The following is a 10,214-nucleotide window of genomic DNA, read 5'->3' as shown; positions in this document are numbered from 1 at the left end:
TTTTTGCAGTGCAGTATATAAAAGAATAAATAGATGTTATTTCAGAAATCATTATAGCATACAGATTAAGTGTCAAAAATATGTGCAGATTTTTTGTCATCAGATAAAAATTCTATATAAAAATTGGAAATAAAGAAATAATTTTTCCAAATTGCGTATTTGATAATCATCAGAAGTCATTAATTCCAATCAGAAAAAAATCAAAAACTCGTGCTGCAGGCTTGTGTTCACAGCTCTATAATAACATCTTCCAAGCTCTTTAATACTTTCAACTGAAAATTAAACGGAGGCTCCAGCACATTAATACACTTTCAGTTATTTTCTTCTGTAATATCTCCACTTTTAGATGGAGTGGAGATTTTCAAATCAAAGAGTCATTTATTCTGTTGATCTTAGGCTAAATGTGCTCTTCAGTCACCCTGATTGGCTTTTCTTGGAAACCTCTCGTCTCCTGCTCTGGAGTTAATGTTCTTTGTGGCTCAAACGTTGAAGAACATAACTCCTGCAGACTCTTGATGCTGGGTCAGAGCTGCAATCCTTTCATGTCAACACCATCACCAAAGCCATCAGTGCAAAACTTGTTTTCACTCAGATTTTTCACAAGCGACTAATAAAAATCTGCTGTTAATATCATATTTGTGTTAATCTTTCAGAATTCTAATGATTAATAATCAATACATGCTGCACTAAAATAGCAAAATATATAAGATTCTGCTAAATAAACACAATGAAGCTCAAATTTTTGCATTTGGAATGTTTATAATCCTATTTTAATTGAAAATAAAAGTAGATTTACAGTTTTTTTCACAGCATTTAAATGATCTGCACTTATTTGTAAGAAATTCAGTGTTCTAAACAATTTAACCAACTTTTTAATGACAGAAGGAAGTTTGAGAAAATGACCACTGAAATATTGTAGCCGTTTGTCTGTTCTCATTTTTTTTTGCAAAGAAGCAAAATTTATAGCAACATGTGATCGTGAAGATTACATATATCTGATGTTTGTCTTATACGAGGATGATGTACAAGCCGGTCCTCAAGACAAGACTAAACTGGAGTTAGTTTAGAGCCAAAATGAAAACAAGATTAAAAAACAAGATTATGGGTTTAGCTGTGATTCTGCATAATCAGTCTTATTTTAAATAAAGTTTTAAGAGAGAGAATGACCCCATTTGGACTCAAATAGAGCAACTGAAGGTACAGTACATTTGAAGAACTGAATGTTCTGCAGAGATGATGAAAAACATAATTTGGAATAAGTCTCACTCTGAAATTTGAATCCATCTAACATGACTTCCTCTTTTAAGTTAATCACTGTCACAAATTTACACAAATTTGGACAATCTATTCTTTTCAGTGCATGTTAAAAAACTATATTTTCAAGATGTATTTGAATTTATATATGTATATTTGAAAATTCCTTGTGAGTTGTGTAAATTTAAAAAAACTCAAAATATTAAAAATATATATATATATTTCTTAGGGTTTCTGAGGAAGTTTTCCATGAATGAAAACCTTCCATGCTTTTGCTAGTCGGATTCTAACATTTTAAACCGTTCTGTGGATTCCTCTTTCCAATTATTGACCGGGTTTAGCCTCTTTCAGCCCCCTCAGTTCCGACGGAGATTACCCACTGAAGGTGGCTAAGACCCACAGAAATGCAAGCTCACATTACGGCATCAACCCTGTAGAAAAGAATCCACACCTTACACTTCTGGAGTCATTTAGGAAGAACCTAAATTTAGCTGCTGCATCAAACTTCCATTTGATTGACGGATTATTTTATATACTTTGGGGTACAAAATAGGTCTTAGTCGATTGGGCTAAGTGTGTGACATACAAATTCTATGAATTCTGAGCCTTTTATTTTATTTTTTTCTAGGCATTAGTCCACGGGCCTTAGAGTAAGATCATGAAAAGTGTGTTTTAACATGTTCTTGGAGACATATATAAAATAATTTCAGATTAAAACTGAATATTTCTTTATTCAAATCGTGTTTTATCATGAACCCATGGCTTGAAAAAGCTCGGGTTTATGATGTAGCGACAGACATGAGCGGACCAAAATCTCCACTACAATTCTGCAGCATCCAGTCGCACTTGAGCTGCCACCTGGCTCTATATTGAATAGCTGAATAGCTTATTGTTTTTACTTTGCTACGGTAATTTAAGCTCAGACTTGTGAGGGAATGAATTCCATTATAATAGAAAAAAAGTAGTTGGAGTATGACTTAAAATACATATATGTAGCTTAAGCAGCAATATCAATTGTTTCAAACACTACTTATCATTTGTCTCTCAGAATCCAGACTATAAGACAATAATGAGCAGCTTTTGCAAGACTCATTTTTAGTATCTTTGATTCTAGACTTTTAACGGTGCTGCTTTCCACTCAAAATTTGATGGGCAACAATAATATTCACCTGAAATCCTTGTGTTAAAATTGTGTTAAAATGTACAGACATGTGTGATCTGAGCTGATCTTTGGCATCACTTATTGGTGAAAATAAGGCTTGCAGTGACTCCGTCAATACTCCAAAAATGAGCTGTGTCGAAAAGTAATGGTTAATTTTACACAAAAAGACTGCTGCTTTTGCATATTACAAAGAAGCCCCAAATTAAACCCAACCCTTCCACTGCAGCTGTTACATAAAAATTTATAGATTTCTTTTTTTTTATTGTAAACAGAGTAAATTAAGCTGGTTTTGGGTGCTCAATTAAAATCTTAAACATTGAAGTCAATAGTAGGTTACTCCTTTCTGAAACCTGCCTCTAGTGGTCATATGAGGAACTGCAGTTTTTTTTTTTTTTTTTTTTTTTTTTTTAGCACTTCTGGGTTTCTAAATAAGAAACAGAGTGAGAGGTTGTGGTGGTGTGGGAAGTCTGCCAAAGTATTTGATTTTAGAAAGATAACTCAAAACGTGATCAATCAGTTGCGTTACTTTAATTAGCAGTGTTTTTACTTTTTTTTTTCTTTTCGTTTTTTTAAGTTTACATTGACTTAATACAGAGCTTTGTTTTTCTAAGGGTTTATTTTTGATAGCATTGTTGAACCTTTATTTATACAGGTACGTCGATTGAGAACAATTTGTCATTTCCAACGACGACAATAAGTTACATAAAGATAAAAACATGACATCTTCTCACATTAATAATTTAAATATTTACAATAAAAGGTCTACAGGGGAAACCAAGTTAATGATTACAATAAAAAGACAGAACCCATAAAAAAGCAAGCATGCACTTAACTGTGACCAAAAAATAAATAAATACATATAAATGAAAAATAAACGCATTTTAAAAAGCCTGAAACCAAATTTACCATGGGTTCTCTGGGGTAATGATTTCAGGATCTAATTAAAGACAAAAAAATAATAAAGATTTCCTTTAAAGTTAAATATGTCATTTGGGCCAGTTTCTTCCTGACCAAAACCCAAACATGGCATTTTTTAGCATTATGGATGAAAGAACTGGTTTAAACTTTTATTATCATTATGTTCTGACATGATCTAAACATAACTGAAAACTACAACTCTAAATTATTCTGTAATGTAGTTTTTTAAAGATGTGTGAATTGTGTAAAATTGCAAAATTGTATTTTATCTCAATTTTAAAGTTTTATCAGGTAGAGGCTCTAATATAAGCTCATATGGGTTTCTGCCTCTGTCTGCACCTACTTTAAAGCTTTTTCTGTCCCTGTTTTTTGCAAAATGTTGTATAAGTGCAACTAAATTAAGATGGTACAGCCTCCAACTTCCTTCCACTCACGTGTGACACACAGACAAGCGACAGCTAAGAAGGTACCCACACCCTCAATCTGACTCCATCACGCATCTCGATCCTCTCCTCCTTCTCCCCCACAGCCTTCACCAGTGCTGACACGCGCCACAGCCATTGATCAAACCTCAGCTTTCACTAATGCCAGGATTTCTCACTGGAACATTCTTCAGCACAGCTGCCTCATGTCTCTGCGGGTGCTCAAACGGCAGAGTGCTTGTCCCGTAATCCCCTAGCCCAGCTCTGGGACCCATAAGTGGTGTAAGGGGTTAAGAGCAGAGAAAAGGACGAGGGAAGTTGAGTTTGACGATGGACTGGACAAACTATTTTAATCCCTGTAATGGAATTGGCATGTAAACTCATGAACCCAGAGGTAAACAAAGAAAAAGAAGAGGAATGGATGTTGGACCAGTCAGAACAGTGTTGAAACTCACTTCTTGCCCCCTCTTGTAACTCCTCCTTATCCAGGACAACGATAGGTTCTTCTTCAGTCCATCCCCTTCAAGAGACACCAGGATTAGATAAACACTTTTCACAAAGAGTGTTTGGGTTGAAAGTCACATCTTGTCCAGAGTTTATCCTTGATGACATCAGCAACCTCACTTATTTTATTAATAGCGCAGAATAAAAACATCTCATCATCAGGCCTGGTTCTGGACAGATCATCAGTAACATCCTGTCAGATGAAGCTGCGAGTGTCAGGACTTTAATGTTTGTCCATTTCTACTTCCCTCCTTCCAGATGTTATCAAAGGCAGTTGGTCAAGTGAGCTGTGGTGTGAGGTGGGGGGGGGGCTTTTTAAGCCTTTCTCCTCGTCTGTCAGGGTGCCAGGAGACACACTTGAGCTTCAACACTGTCCAGACGCAGCCTGAGTGGAGCAACGCCTGATGTCCGGCCTCTAGGGAGTTATACCGTGAAACTTAGAATGGATTAAAAAGCTTCTTTTTTATCAGTATTTGGATTGGCACTTGAAGACACTCCTTTAATCTGCGAGGGGTATTGCCCGCACCGCAGTCCCCGAGAGGCCAAACTGAGAGGTAGCCACATAAATTCTCGGTTAGCGGCGCTACTTAGTGATAAGGATGTTTGTGAGTGTTACGCTCTGGAGCTGAGCAGAAAACTATGTTAGATAGGAGTTGATGGAGCAGAAGATAAATACACATGCACTGCAGCACTATGTGACCAAAGCCAGACCAAGACAGTCTCGTGTTCCCTAATGAAGTTAAAAAGTTGCAGCTATTTAGCACAAATTGTGACAAATGTGTCATTTTCTGCAGAATATGAATTGAAAAGATTTGGACGCATCATTTTGCAGGTTATAGTCTCAGTCCAACTATATTTTGTTCAATTATAAATCATTCCCAATTGTCTTTTAATTATTATTATGCAGGTTTTGTCATTTTTAGGAAAACATTTCTTCACATTTGTAGTGTCTCATTAGAAATATCCCTCTGAGTTGTGGGCGGGACAGTTGTGAAGAAACCCCGCCCCCTTGCCCTCATTGTTGTTCCCCTCCCTCATACCCAGGGGTGGGCAAACTATAGTGCTGGGGCCCCTTTAACCATTTAATCTGGCCCGCCAAACTGGAATAAATTCAAATGATAATACTCATTAATGTTTTGTTTTACCTGTAATTCTGGTGTCGCCCCATAGAGGGTGCACTAAAAAAAATGACCTTTGCTTTATTTATGTTACATCCATGTGGTAGGTAAAGATTTGTTGTTTTTCTCAGGTTTGTGTGTGTTTTCTGAGTCAAAAAGTCATTTTTTTTATCATTAAAACACCCCACGGTCGCAGCATTTCCCTAAGTTTGTCTTTGTCCCAGAGGGGTATCAACCCATTGGTGCAATTGGCGCTAAAATGAGACCAAAAGCCACAGTTTGAAAATAAAAACTCCAAAATGTTCAATTTAAAAAAATATATTTAATCAAAATGAAAGCATGTTTTCATCCAGATTCAATGTTATTTTCATTTTAAAGAGTAAACAATCAATAAATCAACTTTTTGACTGTTGATCTCTATAAATGGGGCTTTAAAAGTGCCGTCTGTCACCACATTTTTGACAATTTAAAATAAACGTGTTTATTTCCTAAATTTATAGTCTGTGTGCTGCCCCCTACAGGTTGAAACGAAGTATTACAGTTGAATTTTATGATTGGTCAACTGGTGTAAGTCCCACGTCATTTCAGAAATTTCACGTCATCATGCTCCGCATCTCCAGTGTAAAAGCCCCGCCCATCTTTGATTCTGTAACGGTATGTCGTTACTGTTAGCTTTAGCATGACTCATGAGTATTTTGCTTTGGTTGTCAAAAATCTATCAAAAATCCATAAAATTGCACAAATTTCCAGTCGACTTTAGGGAACTGGTTAGTGCAATTGGTAAACTCCGTCCTGGTGATGAGATTAACAATAAACGTTTCACTCGGGATTGTTTGCTTGATACGTTAGCTCTTATTAGCTTATGATGCTAGCGTCATTTTACCACTGACTGAGATGCAGGTCCCCTTCAGTTTTGACCATAGGCGTCCGCCCATGGCAGTTGCTGGGTCACAAACCTGAGCTTTTTCAAAGTGTGAGTTTTTATCTGCTCCTAATCTATCACAGTTAGAAAAAAAATACATATTTAGAAATGCAGTTTTAAACTAAAATTCTTTTAGAAATTTCCTTTATCATGCAAGAATGCTACAAGAACATGCTATAAGTAGGGCTTTAAGTCATCATTTCTGCAGCTGCAAACAGCGTAACTTCATAAACTTTCCACAGCAAAAAGCAAAGACAAAATTAGAGTTGCATGTTTCAACCCCATGTCCTCACATTCCCTCTTTTTTAATATTTTCATCTTGAATACGCCTCGTCCTCCGTGTCTTTTTTCCAGAGAATGACATTTAATACGGCACGTAAATCACTCCAGGACCTGTTATTCCTTCAAGAATGTAATTACATACTTTCAAATAAAACTTGAAAGAGCCCAACAAGTTTTAAAATGCAGCATGTTCTCCGCAGACAGCAGGAAGGAATTCCAAGCAGTTAGAAAATGCTAACATCACTGTGTGGGCGAACCATGCGCAGAAAAAAGGAGAGCTTCTGGGAATAAAAAACCTCTGAAGAGCGGTGTAAAAATTAAAGGTGATAAACTGATTAATACAGTGAGATTTTTTGAAATCCTGTTTTTTTCTTTAAGAAAACAGTGGAATATTACTCAAAATGAAACCTCTAAAGATTTTTTTTTTTTTGTCACAGAGTAACAGATCTTCCCAAAATATCCTGTGGCGCTGACTGGAGGGATTATCCTGGGTTTAATCCAACAACAGTTTTTGTGTTGATCTCGATTTATCTTAACTTTTGTAACATCTTTCTGCGTCGCACATGAGGAAGACTTACAGAAAGTGTGGAGATGACTGTGGTAGATATACTGCAGGTAGGTAATGAGTCCCAGGTGTGCCGAGTAATTGGCAGCAGGATCAGCCTCAGGAAGCTGCGCCTAGACGGACAAACATACAGGAAACAACACAAGAGGAAAACCAGACAGAATCTGCAATTACACAACCAGGAGAAGATGACTTTTACATTTATTTTAATGTTTTTTTGTTTTTTTTACTTTTTGTCATAAAAAATTATAATAAATTAAGTTGCAGTCCATGTGAGCTTTTTTGGACTGTAAAAGATTTTGCTTTCATGCTATGACACAATAAATAATGAATAAAAATTAAAAAATACAAAAAAATAAATTTTATGTCCTAATCATTGATAAAAAAAAACTTTTAAGTGTTTACTCAACTTTAAAAAGTGTTTGATGGTGGATTCTAGTTGATGAGTCCTTTTATTTTGTATCTAAGTTGACATATAGAGTAAAGTTAAACTGAAAAAAATGTCAATATAACCTTCCTGACTGATGATGCTGAGAAGTCAAAACACTAATAAAATCAACTCAAACTGATTTATTAAGGCAAAAAACGGTTCCTCAAACTTTGTCACTTGAGCATTTCTGAATTTGTTTGTTAAGCGCCTGGAACAACATCTGGATAAATAATAAAGTGGAAAGATTTGTGACTTTTAAAAAACACATTTTTTTAGCTGTTAAGTAAAATCCACGATTCTAACAAAAAAAAAAAAACTGTCATTAGGAAAAAGTGTCCTTTAATCATCTGGTTCAATTGACAGTTTTGTTTCTGAGGAAAAGCTGCCTGGGTTTGCGAGCACACTCAGTCTAGCATCCAGTGACTCACTCTTGACATAATCTTTCACGGCGAAGCAGCTCGCCGCTCTCAGGAGTGTCTGGCTGAAGCCTGAGATTTGGCGTGGAGCGGTAGGTGTCAGGCAATTAGGTCACCGTAGTGCACAGATGTTTCAGGAATGCTAAAAGCTGGATTCTGGGATCTGCTATTTGTCAAAAGTCTCTATGGGAATCAAAATCTTTGGGCCTTACTTACAAAGAGACTCTTAGAGTTCCACCCAGCAAGACCGAACTAAATAAAGAGGGAATTTTACAAACCTTAGAGGAAACGGCTTCGTTTTGCTTTGCGGAGATCAGGATGTAATTGCTTTTGCAGGCATGACTGTGGGAGTGGTGGAAAAATCTTGGCGAAACGTGTTGCAAACAAACTTCTCAAGCTGGAAGTCTGACTTTGTAGTGAATTTACTAAGGCGATTCTACCACTCGTTATGGTAATGTGACATTATGCATTGTCGCACTGAAACAACGTATTCAAAATACAGCCGTTCTCAACATATATGGAGGGAATTATAAAAGAATTCCTTTTCTGGGGTGTCCTGTGATCTTTTTCGGGATGGCTAACTGAAAACCTAATGTCTAGCTGGGTCTGTAATTGTGGGTCATTTTGTTCTATGAGCGCAACTGCAGATTTCATAAACAAGATCCTCTGGCGTGCTCTGTGTTTACTCTCAGGGCCCTGATTTGAGAGCTGAAGTTCGATGGTGGGATACGGTTTACTCCACTCGTGGACACACTGACAGCACACTGAACAACGTCTGCAAAGGTACTTGGAAAATACATGAACCTTTCAGAAAATATACTCTCTTACGTGACATGCATGTTTCCATGCAAGTCCCACACAATACAAAACAACAGGAAATCAAGCAGACTGCTTAAGTGCTTTTCAGGATTGTCTAAGGTTAGCTGTCACTGTATTTATAATTTGTCTACACAGCAAATGAGATTCCAAAGGGCATGATATTTAAAGCTTTTTTATTTTTTCTGTCAGGTGGTTTGACCTTTATCTTCCACTTATCTCTTTTCATGTATTCCCAGGCCAGCTATGACTTTTGGAGGTCTGCAATTGAACAACATAGTAAAAAAAAAAAACACAATCAGAAGATCTTGTCTTCATGGCTGGTCCTAGAAAGCCAAAATCCCATTGATTTCTATTGAAAAATAGATCATTCTGTCAGTCAGAATAACCATTCTTCCTCTGATGTCACTTCTTGCTAATCCTAATCAATTTTTCTTTATATATTTTCTTAATCTCAATTTATTCAAGTTATAAACTGGCCAATCAGATGCTTCAATAGGAGCTTGTGGTGCTCTTTTGAACATTCAAAATGTTTGACACATTCTCCTGAGCCTGCTTTCAGTGGAAGGGGTGTGGCTTTCCAACAAACTCACTCCTGATTGGCAAGAGTGGTTTCCATAGAAACCGTGACTCAGACCAACTTGGAACAATCACTGCTCACTAACATCGTCTGGTCCCAAAATGAAAAAGTCCATAAAGTGGAAAAAAAATGGCGACTGAATTGACTTAATGTGGTTGGAACTGCAGGTGAGGCACTTCTATTGGTCTCATCTTGTTCTGTCCATCTCTATTTATTTCAGTGGTAAATGTACTGTCTTTGCTATAAGTGTTTTTCAGAATGTTGCTCACATAAATTCATCGACTTAATCGGTGAATCAATTTAAATTCCTACAATCCGACCAGATCAATCTGCCTGAGACAAGTTGTTAACCAAATCAACCAACACCATTAACAATTGTTTTAAAATGATATGAATCAATTATATCAACACTGGAAAATACTATTTAGATTGATGGACAGTAGGGAAATATTACTAAAACGACACATGTTTAACCCACATGTGATGGCAGCAAAATAAAAGATCAAGCCATCATTTTAGTCCAATATGTGGAAACATTTTAAATGTAGCAAATTTATATAACCTTACAGTGTGGTAGAATGTTCTAATCATGATCTGTTTGTATTATTTTGATGTGGAAGAACAACAGTGAGGTGAACTTTATGAAACTAAAATGTAAATAATTTACCATTAATTCTTGTTTACTTGTTTGTTTGTTTGTACACATATTTAAATTATCCTTGATTATCTTGCAAGAATCTTATCTTATCTCATCTCACAGTCTGGAAAACTTTACCTGCACTGTTCAGTATTCATTAGGAGTGTGTATTGGCAAAAGTCTGGTGT

The 10,214-nt window shown here is 36.4% G+C and overlaps 1 long non-coding RNA gene across 1 annotated transcript; it reads right to left on the bottom strand.

The window, feature by feature from the left end:
• Positions 1 to 2,797: 2,797 nt before the first annotated feature.
• Positions 2,798 to 9,425, bottom strand: LOC118597971. Its single transcript, XR_004946997.1, has 2 exons — positions 7,161 to 9,425; positions 2,798 to 4,276 (listed from the first exon to the last, which is right to left on the bottom strand). It is a non-coding gene; the product is annotated as an uncharacterized LOC118597971 (long non-coding RNA).
• Positions 9,426 to 10,214: the final 789 nt, after the last annotated feature.

Source organism: Oryzias melastigma, linkage group LG22, assembly GCF_002922805.2.
Source record: "Oryzias melastigma strain HK-1 linkage group LG22, ASM292280v2, whole genome shotgun sequence".
NCBI classification, from domain to species: Eukaryota; Metazoa; Chordata; class Actinopteri; order Beloniformes; family Adrianichthyidae; genus Oryzias; species Oryzias melastigma.
Note: the sequence above shows the minus strand (reverse complement) of the source record. Positions and strands in the feature narration are given on the sequence as shown.